This window comes from Balaenoptera borealis (assembly GCF_965194805.1).
Source record: "Balaenoptera borealis genome assembly, chromosome: 2".
NCBI lineage: Eukaryota > Metazoa > Chordata > Mammalia > Artiodactyla > Balaenopteridae > Balaenoptera > Balaenoptera borealis.
The window spans coordinates 20,485,827-20,501,822 of record NC_138867.1 but is presented as its reverse complement, the minus strand read 5'-3'; the positions used below and the strand labels follow the sequence as shown (position 1 = coordinate 20,501,822).

At 37.0% G+C, this 15,996-nt stretch overlaps 1 protein-coding gene across 1 annotated transcript in view; it reads left to right on the top strand.

Moving 5' to 3' along the window:
• LOC309623717 (cadherin-12) overlaps positions 1-15,996 on the top strand; it is a 525,281-nt gene that overhangs the window by 328,726 nt on the left and 180,559 nt on the right. The window lies entirely within an intron of this gene.

Genomic DNA, 15,996 nt, shown 5'->3' with positions numbered 1-15,996 from the left:
CAAATAAAATATAAATTCAACAACTTCAATTCTCAAAGTCCTATAATATGTATTTTAAGGTCAATGAGTTAAGGATTCCAGCTTTACTGACAAGTTTTAATTATAAATTTTATTCCTTAGTCACCACTCCCAATCGCTCAATTTATTTCATAGTAACTTCTGGTTTCTAGCACATGTGTAAGGTAAAGCTACTCATCACTTCTAGGTTTCAATTTAAACTCTCGTATATGAGCCATTGTTACTATTTCCCATGTGTGACATTTCTCGGAGGGCTTCTGCTGTCCCCACAACCATCCCAGACATGCAAGGAAGATTGCACAGACTACCCTGAGGGCAGACGCAGGTTAGTGGCTGTAGGAGTTGTCACATGGATTTACCATAAATGCACTTGAAATTGTGTCTGTGACCTTATCAGGCATTCAAAGACCATATTCTCTCCTTCACCTAAGAAATCAGCTCAGAGGAGTTCACTTCGATTTAAAATTTTTGTATGCATATTCAGGGCTGCAAATCTTTTATTCAGTTTCTGCTATTGTTTTTTTTTTTTTGAGCTGCCTCTTTTACACGGTGCTATGATTGCTACAGATTTAGAAATACAACTGGGAAAATGTATTAGAAACTAGTCCCTGAAAATGGGGACAGCTGTTTTTAAAATTGTGTCTTGGTTTTACACGGGCAGAAAAATGAAGGCAGTACTTTGAGGAAAAGTATGACCTTTAAGAAGACAATGCAATCCAGTACATAAATTCTTTAACCTGGTGCTTATTTCATGTAAATTGGAAATATTTACACGAATTTATGGCCTTTAGTGACACTTTATTACTGAAACAGCATCCTTAAAGCAAACACACACATCCCTCTACAGTATTAGAAAGTTCTGTCTTATTAGATAAACAATTAGGTTTTTTGTGGTGCCAATTAGGATAAAGGATAGGGTCGCAGAGCTGAGCCCTTATATAAGGAGTTTGCAGCTAGTGCCTGAAGAGAGAAATAAATCTGGAAAATCAGGCAAAGGGTAGGTGAGTGAGAGAACAAAGTGGGCGCAGCTTTGGTACTGGGGTGAGACAGAATTTGCTGTGCTGCCACGAGTTATCAGAAAGATCTATGCAAGAATAGGTTCTTTAAAATGTTTTCCCATGTACCATAACTGAAATTTCTCATTGGTTATTCAAGAGACCTTAGTAAATACCTAAACTGATTTTCAATGCACCATCCCTTTTAATTTTTTTTTTTTTTTTGAAAACGTGATGATCCATTTATTTATTTATTTATTTATGGCTGTGTTGGGTCTTCGTTTCTGTGCGAGGGCTTTCTCTAGTTGCGGCAAGCAGGGGCCACTCTTCATCGCGGTGCGCGGGCCTCTCACTATCGCGGCCTCTCCCGTTGCGGAGCACAGGCTCCAGACGCGCAGGCTCAGTAGTTATGGCTCACGGGCCCAGCTGCTCCGTGGCATGTGGGATCTTCCCAGACCAGGGCTCGAACCCGTGTCCCCTGCATTGGCAGGCAGACTCTCAACCAATGCGCCACCAGGGAAGCCCCCACCCCCTTTTTTTTTTTTTAATAACAGAACAGTATTTCTTTTGAATGTGGAACCATAACATATGTTATGAGTTCACCCAGGTATTCTTGGACTATATTAACATAATATGCCCTTTTCAAATAAATACTAAGAAGTAGAAACAGTGCTTGCAAATTCAGTATTAGAAATGAGATACCTATCAGGCACTACTTTTGCCATCCTCTGGAATCCTGCCTATACACCTATAACCAAATACACCCGTTAGAGACCCAGTTAGATTTGTGGTATTTCTTGTTTTGGCTTTTACCTGAGCAGCTTAAAGCTAGCCAGAAGCTGCTGTGTGTCCAGACATAACATTTATGTCCCTAGAGCTCCTGAACTCCATTCCCAAGCACACCCTTCCTACCATATGGAAATGGTTTACTGCTCTAAGTCACTTTATCTAATGATTATTCTTTTCTTTATTTTCTTTTTCCACATTCCTTCTAGGCAATTCCTGCTTCTGCATCATTTTCCTTGGAATATTAAAATAATGTTTAGTCAACACCAGATAGAACTAGCCATGGTGTATTGGGCAATATAACTATTGTGGCAAATCTCACTGTTGGCTTTGTATATCTGTGCTTGAGGTATCCTCTAGGAGATAACTGTCCTTTCCCAATAACTGAGAATGTTCTTATTTCACTTTTAATAAAAGACTCAACCAATTTAAAAAGAATATAGTAAAATAGCTTATTGTGTAATACAAAAGGTCAAGAAATAGTCTATTAGGCAAATGTCAGTTTAGCGATAATGGATTGTACATCTGAAAATATGATGAACGATTAAACCAGGAATACAAAAAAACTAACAGGAAAATTATAAAAAACATAACTCTACAAAGGAAGGATGGTGGTGAGCAGGGTGGGTGGAGATTTTAGAGGAAAATCAGTATTTAAGATTTTAAGACTATGGCATATATTTAGTCCCCAAAAGTTGAAGAAAATTCTAGTGAATCTATGAATTGTTTAAGAGAAAGGTCACTTTGTCACTTGTGCTACATCCAATATGCCATGGAAGTAATTGATATTCACAGATAAAGTGCTTTTACTCTGAGCTAAGGAAATTACTTAATGATCCAGATATTCCCCAACTCAAAGTTTCTCCTTGGAGACAAATTTGGACGTTATGAATGTGGTCTTAATTCTGTAAGATCACTAGAGTAACAGTGAATTACAGTAATGTACCTTCTTTAATATCTGATGATTTTGCATCAGTAGGGTGTGCAGTTTAAGTTACTTTTCCTAGAGTGCTGACATGTTTAACATCTTTAAATCCATATTCATACCTGCATTGTCTTCCTCAGCCCAAGCTAAACCAGTTTTAGGCTGCTGATTTGGTTATTCGTAACCAGGTCCCTATGACACATTTTATAGATGTCAATTGTGAATCATAATTTATGATTATGTGCATGGTCATGATTATGACCATTTCCTGAGCAATAGGTAGGGACCAGGTGACCTAATAGAGATTTGCATTCCTTGTTTTATTTAACCATTACAATAACTCCGTGCAGTGTTGTTTACTATTTGATCTTTATTTTTCTATGAAAATTCCTATGGATCAGAAAGTAGGAATTACTCCCAGGCTCTTTAGAACAAAGTTAATTGCAATCAGTTGTACCCTTTTTCTAGGGTTAGTGGCTTCTAAAATTTCTTTGGGAGCTTTAAATTTATTTTGTAATCTCAGATGAACTTGTAAAGACTTTGGAATTCATATTATATTATTGTATTATACTATAATTTGAGGATGGGGGTCCATGCTTAAAACAAAAAATCTGAGGAATATATCTCTTATCCACTGATTTAAAAAAATGTTTAGAAAAATTTAAATAAAACAGGATATACCTAAAGGAAATTATACTGCTGGTTTCATAGAAAAGTAAATAACATGTACCCCCTTGCTTTTTTCTCTGAATTGTATTTTGATTTACATAGAGTTTGGGGATATATTCCAAGATGAAATTGTTGGTGGAGTTTTTGGTAGGTTATTAAACAGAGAATATTTTCTACATGGTCACACTTAAACAGTCCAACTCCAAGAAGGAAATAGTGAAGACTGTGACTCTACTTAATATTAATTTATTATATACCTTTATTATGATTTTGAAACATATGTAAATCTCCACACTTCCTTGCTTTCACGGAAGTGTTATAGAAAGTGAAACCAAAAAATGATAAAGAAAACACCTTATCATACAAGCCAGCCATGGCCACATAGAGCAGCTCAAGTAATATAGAATGAACAGGCAAACTATCATTGGTTTCTATCTGTGCCCCATAAGCATAGTCCTTGTTAGGAGACTGGAGAAAGAATGTTGGCTGTTTTCTACAAATAAAGACATTCTCCTTATACAACCAAAATACATTTATTAAAATCAGGAAATTAACACTAATGCATTATTACAATCCAATCCTTAGACTCTGTTCAAGCTTCATCAATTGTCTCCATAGTATCTTATATAATAAAATGTTCAAGGTCAAAATCACCCACTGCATTTAAATGCCAGATCTCTTTAGTTTCCTTCAATCTGGAACAGTTCTTGACTTTTCTTGACTTCCATAACTCTAACATGTTTTTCCTGACCAGTTATTTTTTAGAATGTCCCTCATATTGGGTTTGTCTGATGTTTCATCATGTGAAAATTCAGCGTATGCATCTTTGTTAGGTATATCACGGAGGAGATGCTGTATTCTTCTTGTTGCATTCTATCAGGTAGAACATAGTTTCAATTTGTCCTACTACTAATGACGTTCATTTTTATTACTTCACAAAGGTTGCATATTACTTATCTATTGCTGCCTAATACATTGACTAAATACTTGGCAATGTAAAATAACAAGCATTTATTGTCTCACAGGAGCATGGATAGCCAGGAGTGGCTTAGCTGGGTACCTTTGACTCAAGGTCTCTCAAGAAATTACACCCACTCTGTTGGCTGGGGCTATGGTCTTAACTGGGGGGAGGTAGGAAATTGCTTCCATATTTATTCATGCGGTTGTTGGCACTCCTCAGTCCCTTGCATGGACCTCACCACAGAGCTACTTCGCAATATGGCATCTGCCTGGCTCCAGGATGAGCTATCTAAGAGAGAGCTAGAGAGAGAGAACAGCTATGATCAAAGCCACAGCCTATTTATTTATTTATTTATTTTAAATTTTATTTATTTATTTATTTATTGGCTGTGTTGGGTCTTCGTTTCTGTGCGAGGGCTTTCTCTAGTTGTGGCAAGCGGGGGCCACTCTTCATCGCGGTGCGCTGGCCTCTCACTATCGTGGCCTCTCTTGTTGCAGAGCACATGCTCCAGACGCGCAGGCTCAGTAATTGTAGCTCATGGGCCTAGTTGCTCCGCGGCATGTGGGATCTTCCTGGACCAGGGCTCGAACCCGTGTCCCCTGCATTGGCAGGCAGATTCTCAACCACTGCGCCACCAGGGAAGCCCCGCCACAGCCTATTTATAATCTAGTCTTGAAAGTGATATCCTATCATTTCTGCCATATTCTAATTGTTAGAAGTAAGTCCAATCCACATTCAGAGAATGGAATTACACAAGAGCATGAATACATGGAAGCTGGAATCTCTGAGGGCCCTCTCTACCTACCACAGTGCACCACTGTCCTCAAAGGTATGTCATACAACATATACTCAGCCCCTTTCTAGTACCCTAAAATGTTTTCCCCTATTGTATTAGTTCATATTCCAGAAAATCATATAACTCAAGTCCAAGTGCAAATGAGGTTCCTTAGACTTATTTCCTCTTGATCTGTAGACTTGTGATGCTAAAGTGACCAGTTGCTTATCCCACATACACCCAACATACAATGGTGAGATAGGCATAGGATAACTTCTGTAGACATTTCTGTTAAAAAAGGGGGAAAAGGCACAGAATAAAAAAGAGTTACTGGGCCATGACATTTCTGAAATCTAGCTGGTAAATGCTGAATGCTCTTTGATTAGGTACAAGAGCTGGGAATATTTGGCCACAGATCTCAGTTCCACCATCTGGGCTCTTGGTTCTCCATTCTGAGTTACCCTTTCTTTTTCATGAAATATAGCATGTACCTGAAACTAAGGAACTCTCTTTGTTGGCTTCCTGCCAATTGAATTCAAGGGGTCTAAAGACCTTTCCTCACTGTACAATCTCCAACTCTCCTTCTTCAGTCCACTCTTGTGATGTTTCTACATGTAGAACTCTTTTTAAGAACTTTGTAGGTGCTGTGGCTATCCCAGGAGTCCTCATGGGGTTCACTGAATTGGACAAAAAAAAAAAAACTCTTCAACAGAAATTCTTCTCTACCTTGGCCCTGTTGGAGATGCCTGAAAGACAAAGCCCTTACATGAATTAGAATCCTTATTGTTTGCTGGAAAGAATCTTTGAGTCACACATACCATTAAGCTCTTAAGAGGGAATTTTTTCTGACTAGACATGAAGCCACAAAGACCATGCTTGATCTTACTAAGGTCCTAACAAAACATTTTATAGTCACTCTCATGGCTTTATCTTTTGACCATGCTCTCTATGTCCTGGACTTAAGCTTTTCTTAAAAGTCATTTCTTAATTTTAACATCACATGCCATCTGGAAAGATCAGGAATCTTCAAAAGCAGCAAGACCTGGACCCTTTTTGTTTAAAAGTCACTAGGTCCATTTTCCATTGTCCAAATAAATATAGGCAACAGTTTTGCTAAATTTCTGTCATTGCATAACAATGATGTCTTTTCCTCTAGTTCCCAATAAGATATTCTTACTTTGTTGCAAGCCCTCACCTACAGCCCTTCCAAGTGAGTGTTGATTCAATCAACAGTGTGTTCAAGGCACTACTGCCTGACAGTGCAACCATTCCCACCTTTTAAGTATTTGTTATGGCAGCACCCCACTACCAGGTATGAAATTGGTATTATCTAGTACTATATAACAAATTACTCCATGATTTAGAGGTTCAAAATTTTAAATATGTGTTATCTCTTGGTTTGTCTGAGTATCTCTGCTTCAGAGTTATGGATTTCGAGTTAAGCTGGCTATCAGGAATATGGTCTCATCTGAAGATTCACCTGTGGGAGGAAGCAGTTCCAAGCCACTCATGTGGTTGTTATCTTGGAATTGACATCCTTTCACTTCTGCCATATTCTACATATTTGTTAGACAAAGGTGTGAATACTGAAGGCAGTCATAATGAGGTCCATCTTAGAGATTGTCTATATTAGGTGATGATTCTACTGTAAACTTACTCTTTATCTTTTCTGTAGGTATCACATATTTTGTCAAAAGGTATTTTAAAACGGGAGGAATAACTTAGCTCTCATCACATTTTCAAATTATCCATTTATTAATTTATATCTGTGTGGTCTCCAGGTTTTGTTTTCCATTAAATTCTAATCGATTGTATCAACAAAAAATTAATCAGTTGATCTAAGAAAGAATTGGAAAATTTTATTTGAGCCAAATTTGAGGATTATAACCTGGGAAGAGCATCTCAGAAAGCTCTGAGAACTGTTCTGCCCTTTAGAAGTCAAGACACAGTTTATATAACTTTTTTGGGACAGAGGGCTGTGCATTAAATGATGTATTATTGACAGTTTACATAATCCAGATTTAAGTGCCAATGTGGTGAGTCATGTGACCCTTTACAAGATCAAGAAGGAATGTTATCTTGTAAAAGAATGAAATTAGAACACTCCTTAACACCATACACAAAAATAAACTCAAAATGGATTAAAGATCTAAATGTAAGGCCAGACACCATCAAACTCTTAGAGGAAAACATAGGCAGAACACTCTAGGACATAAATCACAGCAAGATCCTTTTTGACCCACCTCCTAGAGAAATGGAAATAAAGACAAAAATAAACAAATGGGACCTAATGAAACTTAAAAGCTTTTGCACAGCAAAGGAAACCATAAACAAGACAAAAAGACGACCCTCAGAATGGGAGAAAATATTTGCAAATGAAGCAACTGACAAAAGATTAATCTACAAAACATACAAGCAACTCATGCAGCTCAATATCAAAAACAACAAACAACCCAATCTAAAAATGGGCAGAAGACCTAAACAGACATTTCTCCAAAGAAGATATACAGATTGCCAACAAACACATGAAAGAATGCTCAACAACACTAATCATTAGAGAAATGCAAATCAAAATTACAATGAGACATCATCTCACACCGGTCAGAATGGCCATCATCAAAAAATCTACGAACAGTAAATGCTGGAGAGGGTGTGGAGAAAAGGGAACCCTCTTGTACTGTTGGTGGGAATGTTAATGGATACAGCCACTATGGAGAACAATATGGAGGTTCCTTAAAAAACGAAAAATAGAACTACCATACGACCCAGCAATCCCACTCCTGGGCATATACCCTGAGAAAACCATAATTCAAAAAGAGTCATGTACCAAAATGTTCATTGAAGCTCTATTTACAATAGCCAGGACATGGAAGCAACCTAAGTGTCCATCAACAGATGAATGGATAAAGAAGATGTGGCACATATATACAATGGAATATTACTCAGCCATAAAAAGGAATGAAACTGAGTTATTTGTAGTGAGGTGGATGGACCTAGAGACTGTCATACAGAGTGAAGTAAGTCAGAAAGAGAAAAACAAATACCGTATGCTAACACATATATATGGAATCTAAAAAAAAAAAGAAGGAATGTTATCTTTTAAGGAGTTGTCTTGCTGGTGCCTGCTCTTCATTGTTGAGCAGGTATTCCTGCTGATGGGGGAAGTTAGGTCAATGCATAATGCAGATACACAATGCACAGTGAGGGGAGAGGGTAGGCCAAAGAGCAGAGAAGAATTTTTATGTTTAAATTTTTCTTGTCTTGCCATAAAACATGAGTTTTATTTCACAATTGATATCATTATTTTAATATTGGAATTATTTTAAATTTGGCCAATGAAAGCTTCTTTAAGCTGATTTTTATGTCCTTTTAATATTACCCTTAATTAGTTGAATACTCCCTTACTCTCTGGCTCAAAAATATGTTTGGGACTTGTCTCGCTTATTTGCTGCCTCAGCCCAGAAGAAAGCTATTTCTCCAAGGAGCTCTCTCCTCACCCTTACAGAGAATAATGTTTAGAAGCCCAGAATCTGGCTGCAGCTTGCTCTTTGTTATTGGAGAATCATTGCTCCCAGCCCCTCTCAGTGGGTACAGCTAAAGAATAGATCTATGGACATGTACATACATAATATTTATTTCTGCATCCTTCTACATATTTTGAAAACCACGATTTTGTACCAATACCTTCAACTCCAGTCTAACACAGCCATTCATTTCAGGTTTGTTTGCTTGTTTTTTTTTAATCCTGGTATAATTTATAACTTTCTTTTCCAAGAGTGAGAAATCCAGCTCTTGTTGTCCTTAATATATTTTCTTATTTGATCAAGCCTAATCTTTCATTGCCACTACCCCTGCAGACCCCTTGCAGGTGCCCTAATGACTCCATTCCAACTTTGAAAATCTGCACTGGCTGTTTCTCTTCTCCACTGTAGATGGAAGTTTTGCTCACCTCATTACAGCTCTAAATCCATACACAAGGCCATATTTCCCCCACATAGGTGACTTCCTCATGAGACTCAATCTCTGATACCCCTTGCCAACCCTTCTATGTGGACACCTCCCTCACTCTGCTTCAGTACCTTGATTTGGTCTATTGCAGCTTCTTCCCAACTCCTCCAATTGCCTATCTCTGCCAGCACAAAAGTTCAGCTAGGCTTTAGGACTGAATTATTCTAGAAGATAAGCCAAGAGGAAATGGCTTTCTTTGATTCTTAGAGGGACTTAGGGTGTTTCTAGAAGTGCTTACCTCCGAGTTGTATTCTCCACATGCATTAACAATGTTTAAATCAGGGGCCCTTCATTCGTTTTGAATTTCCTCCATAATTTGCTGAGCTGAGGCCAAATTTTGATATGAGAGGCCAAAAATGACCTAGGAAGTAGTTGATAAGGCCAGAAGCAGAAATAAATATACTGGTTTTTCAAAACAATTTTTTTTCCATATTGGGACATATCTTTTCTATTCATAGTCAATGAAAAAAGATTTCTACAGAGAGACAGAGGACAAATCTCTGTTGTAACATGTTCTAGCCACACGCTGTGTGGGCACTGAACTTAAGAGTCCAAATCCATGCTCTACCATTTCCTAGTTGTGAGGATTTGCGTAAGTTATTTGACCTCATTGTGCTTTGGTTTTCTTACTTATAAATGAGGAATAAAAATACCTTATTCCCAGAGGTATACTGCAAGTAGTAAAGGAGAAAATGTATAACTAGCACTGATCCCAATGTCTGAAAAAAAATGCAATCACTAAATGGGGGAAGATCCTCTTAATAATTTGGCTCTCATTATCAGGAAACTAGCAGGAGAATGCCTAACCTGTAGACATCCCAGCTAATTATCTTACCCCTTTTGTCTATATCATCCCTCCCTGTGACACACGAGCTCAATATTTACTATTGTTTTTTTTCAAACTATGCCAAGTCCATATAAGAACCTAATAGACTTTCTATCCCAATTTACATTTACTTTGGTGTAGAGTACTCTTTTCTCTTAATGTATAGAGACAAGCTGTTGATTTGTAAGAAACACCAATTATCAGATGACACTTTTGCTTTGCAATCTGCTGAGTGACTTTCACACATTTGATGAAATTGAGCAAGGCCTGGTGATCCCTCTGGTGTCAGCTGCAAAGTGTCCACAGCACACAGAACAGCAGAACCATTTTCAGGGCAATCGAATGTTATGACTATGTGTTCCAGGAGCGTTTTATCCCTCTGTTTGATTCCTATGTTTTTATTAGTGGTGCAATTGCAAAGGTAACACTATTGACAATGTTTGTGTGGCCTTGAGAGAAGCGTATGAATTGTTTTAGTAGCAGCACAATGTGTCCCGAAACATAAACCGTTCTGCATTGATAGTTGCTTTAGCAGCCACTGATCAGCCATAAATGTTAAAAATTAACAAGACGTTCTTTTTTTTTTTTTTCCTAACCACCAAATGACTCTAAGCGTTAAATAAATGTTAGCAGAAGCTGCTTCTTGGCCACCGAGTGGTTCAAAACATTAAACATATTTTCAATGTATTACTCTTTTTCCAGCTTCCAAGTGGTTATAAACCTTAAATATGTTTTATAAAAACTGCTTTGCCAGGATGTAGCAAGTCCAGCTACTGGCAGGAGAGCTATCAACATCATTTTTCTTTAGAGTTGGCTTCCAGCTGTGGTACTGGTTTTTTGTTTGTTTGTTTCATTTTTTGTTTGTTTCTTTTTTTACCTTATTTGCTCTATTCTATTTATTATTTGTACACAAAGGCAGGCAGGAAGCTACCTTGGCCCAATTGTCTCTTGCTTTATGATAAGTGATCATGGGAGAGCGGTTGCACCTATATAAGCCCCTGCAGGCAACGGAGAGTTCTCTGAGGTTCAATTGCTTGTCCTGGGTATTCTACATAGATGTCAGCTCCATTTTCCAAAATGATTTTTGTTTCTGCTTTCCATTGTGCAATGTGTTGAGGTATGAAGATGGGTATAAATTAAGCTTGGTATTAAGGAAAATAACTTCAAGCAACCAGACACTGATGGATTACACTCGTTGATCCAGGTGAAAATATTCCATCAAAAGAACAGACTCAAAGACAGACAAAATGGCAAGACTACTAAGTTAATGAGATCTCTAACCCAAACATGATGAAGGACTTGAAATCTATGTCTGGAAATAACTCAGCATGACAACAGCATGCAATTCAAAGGTGGTAAAGAGCATGTCACTATATAAAAGTCTTTCTAGGAATTAACAAAGAAAATCTGTTTATTTTAACCAAATTCACAATAAAATCAAGAGTGGCACTGATTCTATTGAAAATATGAATCTGCTCTATTATTCCAGGCAGAGTAATTCATCAAGCCAAATAAATACTCAGAAAAGCTTTTATTTGTACAGAATCCAAGTGTTTTCCAAATCATATATTTTATTTTGCTAAATGTTTTATTCTATGTGTATGTTCAACAGATTCAAAAATTTATGGGACACCTATTAAGTACCAGACACTTTTGGGAATTATGGTTAGAACCGTGAGAAAAACAGACAAAACCTCTACCTTCAGAAAGCTTTCGTTCCAAAGGTCTAGTGCAGGGGACAGCAAACTACACCCTGTGGGCTTCTGGCACATCATCTGTTTTTATTGGGATACAGTCACACTTGTTCATGTATGTGTTATCTGTGGCTGATTTCACACTACAATGGCAGAGTTGGCCACAGAGGCCAAATGGCCTGCAAAGACTAAAATATATATAGTTTGATCCTTAGTTTGTTGGGCCATGTGTTGGTGGATTATCAGAGTAGGTTAAGGTAAGGTCAACATTTTAAATAGATGTATGAAGAAGGAGAGTGCTTACTATAGAAAAAACTTCCTCAAAAAGTAAAAAACAAAGAAAGAAAGAAAAAAAAAAGACAATGGCAGGACCAGAGGGTAATTAGCTGGTGCTGAAAGGAGTGTTTTGAATTTATTATAATTATATAAGCACTGTCTTAAAGTATTAAAATTTCATGATAAAGTATTAATTTTTCTGCAAAACAATTCTTATTTCAATTACATAACCGTATTTTTAAATTAAAAAATATTAAAACTGAAACTAAGATGTTTGAAAGAAGAGAAACTCTAGATTAGGTTGAAACATTCTTTCCCCAATGTTTTCTCAGGATTCTTAAGTTCTTTGCCTCACTAGGAAAGTTGAAAATTACTGAAACCAAATTTGAAAACAACAGCCAGTATTAACAATTACTACCCAGTAAGTGTTAGAGGAAACTTCCTTAGAAAGTAAGGTTGGTGAGTTGATCAAGGTTGGCACTATTTTCATTTCTGACAAAGAAACTGAAACTTAAAAACAACAAAAATATCAGTGACTACAATTGTATAAATAATTAACAAAAATGAATATCAAAATATGGTACAATTTGTTTAGTTGGCAATGGCACTAGAAGAAAAAGAAACGTCAATTAAACTGTCAGCCATGTTAATTTTGCTTCTGAGAAAAACATTGTAATGGGATAATTTCATGAAATGCTTTGATGGCAAGAAAGTGCCAAACTATGATTAGCTACTGAACAATTCAAATTAAACAAGAAAGCAATTGGTGGCAGCCTGACTATTGAGAGGTTTTGTTTCATGCCTTTTTCTTCTCTTTTTCCCTATGTTTAATCAAGTATATGCTGTTTGACAGTGAAATGATTTATTGTAAAAACATTGTTATGAGAATTTAGTAGAAACTTCACTATAAGAGGAGAAAACATATTTCCATTTTTATTTTTTATTTTTATCTTTTAATTTTATTTATTTATGGCTGTGTTGGGTCTTCGTTTCTGTGCGAGGGCTTTCTCTAGTTGCGGCAAGTGGGGGCCACTCTTCATCGCGGTGCGCGGGCCTCTCACTATCGCGGCCTCTCTTGTTGCGGAGCACAGGCTCCAGACGCGCAGGCTCAGCAATTGTGGCTCACGGGCCTAGTTGCTCCGCGGCATGTGGGATCCTCCCAGACCAGGGCTCGAACCCGTGTCCCCTGCATTGGCAGGCAGATTCTCAACCACTGCGCCACCAGGGAAGCCCCATTTTTAAATCTTTTTAAAAATACCATTACCATTTCTGAAAAAAAAATTGTCATCTCCATAGAAGTAGTATTTTTTGTAACTAATATTAAGTTCCTATTTAGCTAAAGGCCTCAGTTAGAAGCAATTTACTCATATTATGTTTATATTTCTATTGTCAACTCTATTCATTTAGTATTTAAACTGAGTTCTCTTTCATTATTCTCATTTCTGCCCAGTTAGCGAGAGTGGATATTCTAGAATTTAACAAGGTCATGTAAACTTTACTACCTATATTTCTTATCCTTTTTACTTTAAAATAATAATCTGGTATATACCTAAACTAACAAGGAGTTCCAAACATCAGAAATACCAATGGGATTATAAAGAATTCATTTTTCTAGCAGTCTTAAGTTTTGTACAAAAATGTGCTTAAAAACAATGGATAGAAATTCTATTTTGTATTTTTTAAATTGTGGCTTATGTGTCACCTGAACAGTAACAGACTGCCCTGCCCAATTACTAAGAACACTATTTTCATATGTTAATTCCCAATAACAGAAGCAGGTCTAGAGTTTCTAAACCAGGGAGGGCTTTTAGAGTTAAATAGTTTTGAGTGTCTTTCCTGCAATAATAAGATTATTATTTTGTATATAGCAGAAAAAGGAAAACTTTTAAAGATAATTTTTGGGTCCATATATTTATTTCTGATGAATGTTAGTGGAAAGTATCTTAAAAAGGAATAGTACGACTGACAAGAGCAAGGTTAAAAGAGTGTTTACAGAACACTGGTAAGAAAGGTCCTAATTCTAGAAATGCAGAATATTACAGGGAAAACAAAATAGACCTGGAGTATCAAACACCGGCATGCAAAATTTATGAAATCTGGGGGAATGTTTAGAAAAGTGTTTCCTTTTTTAAAGTTTAATGGTACTATTTACCACTAAACATGTTATAAGGATTGAAAGAGATACCATATGTAAAACAAACAAACAAACAAACAAAAATATTAAACCCTAGAAGGATTTTAATAAAATGCTAGTAATTTCTTCCTTCCTTCAGCAGCTTTTTCTCCTTTGGGATTTTAGATCTGGAGAAGACAAGAGTCTTCAGTTACATTTTTTTTTTTTTTTTTTCCTATTTTCATCCTTGCAATTGTTCCTAGTAAATCATATAAGAAGGACAATTCTAAAAACATCTCCTTCTAAGAATACATATTTTTTTATGAAATACAATTCATCCAAAGTATTTGAATAGAGACTCAGAACACAGGAAATGAGATATTATGGATATAAAATATAATAAAATACTGTGCAGAAGTATGTCTAGTGGATGTTAAAAGTCATGTCTTAGTGGTTCAAATTCATGAAAGTGGACTGAACAAACACATTTATTTCTTCTTTGTTTCAAAATACCATTGAAATAACACAATATAATACTTAGAAAATATACCTATAGGGCGCTGGGAAGCATTTCACTAGCAGACCAAAGAGTAAGGAATTTCTGAAGGATATAAATTATATCAGAGGGACTTCTGGTTTTGGCCACCGTGGAATTATTGGTATTAGGCTTGACTTTTCACCATAAACAATGATAAAACTGGACGACATATATGAGGCAACAGTTTTTTGTTTGTTTGTTTTTTTATTAATTAATTAATTTATTTATTTTTTGGCTGTGTTGGGTCTTCGTTTCTGTGCGAGGGCTTTCTCTAGTTGCGGCGAGCTGGGGCCACACTTCATCGCGGTGCGCGGGCCTCTCACTATCGCGGCCTCTCTTGTTGTGGAGCACAGGCTCCAGACGCGCAGGCTCAGTAGTTGTGGCTCACGGGCCTAGTTGCTCCGCGGCATGTGGGATCTTCCCAGACCAGGGCTCGAACCCGTGTCCCCTGCATTGGCAGGCAGACTCTCAACCACTGCGCCACCAGGGAAGCCCCCGAGGCAACAGTTTTTTAATGTATGTGCCAAGTAGTACAAGTTTGTCATCCTTGAGAGAAGGGAAGCCATGAATCAAGTCCTACATTTAGCTGGACTCTTTGTTTAGGGACACTTTTCCTACCATGGCACAAGGAATATGACTCTAAGAATAATGTCTAGAAACAGAGATTATAGGTGGGAGCTGCTGAAGTGACTGCAAAACTTGAGGACTGCTGAAGTGACGGGAACTTGTGTAGAAAGTAAGGAGAGGCACAGAGAAGCACTGAAAAGTCAGAGTAAGGGTCTAGGAGCGACTTTCACCAAGGGCTGCTCTGTGCAGGCACAGAATTAACCTCTATGCCCTGCTGAAAGCAGATACTTTGAGGCTGAGATAACACAGGGTGGGGAGATGTTGAATTTATGGACTAGCCACAGGGGAGAGATTTCACTGGACATCTCACACATTTATGTGAGGCCCCAGAAAGCCTATGTATTAGGAGTAAGGGCCATTTCCTTCAGTAAAGGCTATGTCCTCTGTCTAAAAACAAAACTTGAAAGAGACTGTTCTTAATAAAGAATTAAACTAGGCCTGAGAGATCAAAAGTATCTGCCAGTAGTTTAACTGCCTTCAAAGAATTATCTTAAGACCCTTTATAATAAGATAACATCCAGATTTTCTACAGTGTATTATTAAAATTTTCAGCATACAATAAAAACAAATACAAATTATGCAAAGAAGCAGGAAAATTTGATCAATGAGCAAGGAAGAAAAAACAGTTAATAATAATAGACATCATGGCAACTTAGGTTTTGAAATTAACAGATATATATTATAAACATATTTTAAGACTAATGGAAAATATAGTCATAATGATAGAACAACAACAACAAAAATAATAATGGACATTCCAGAAATAAGAAGTACAGTATACCCAA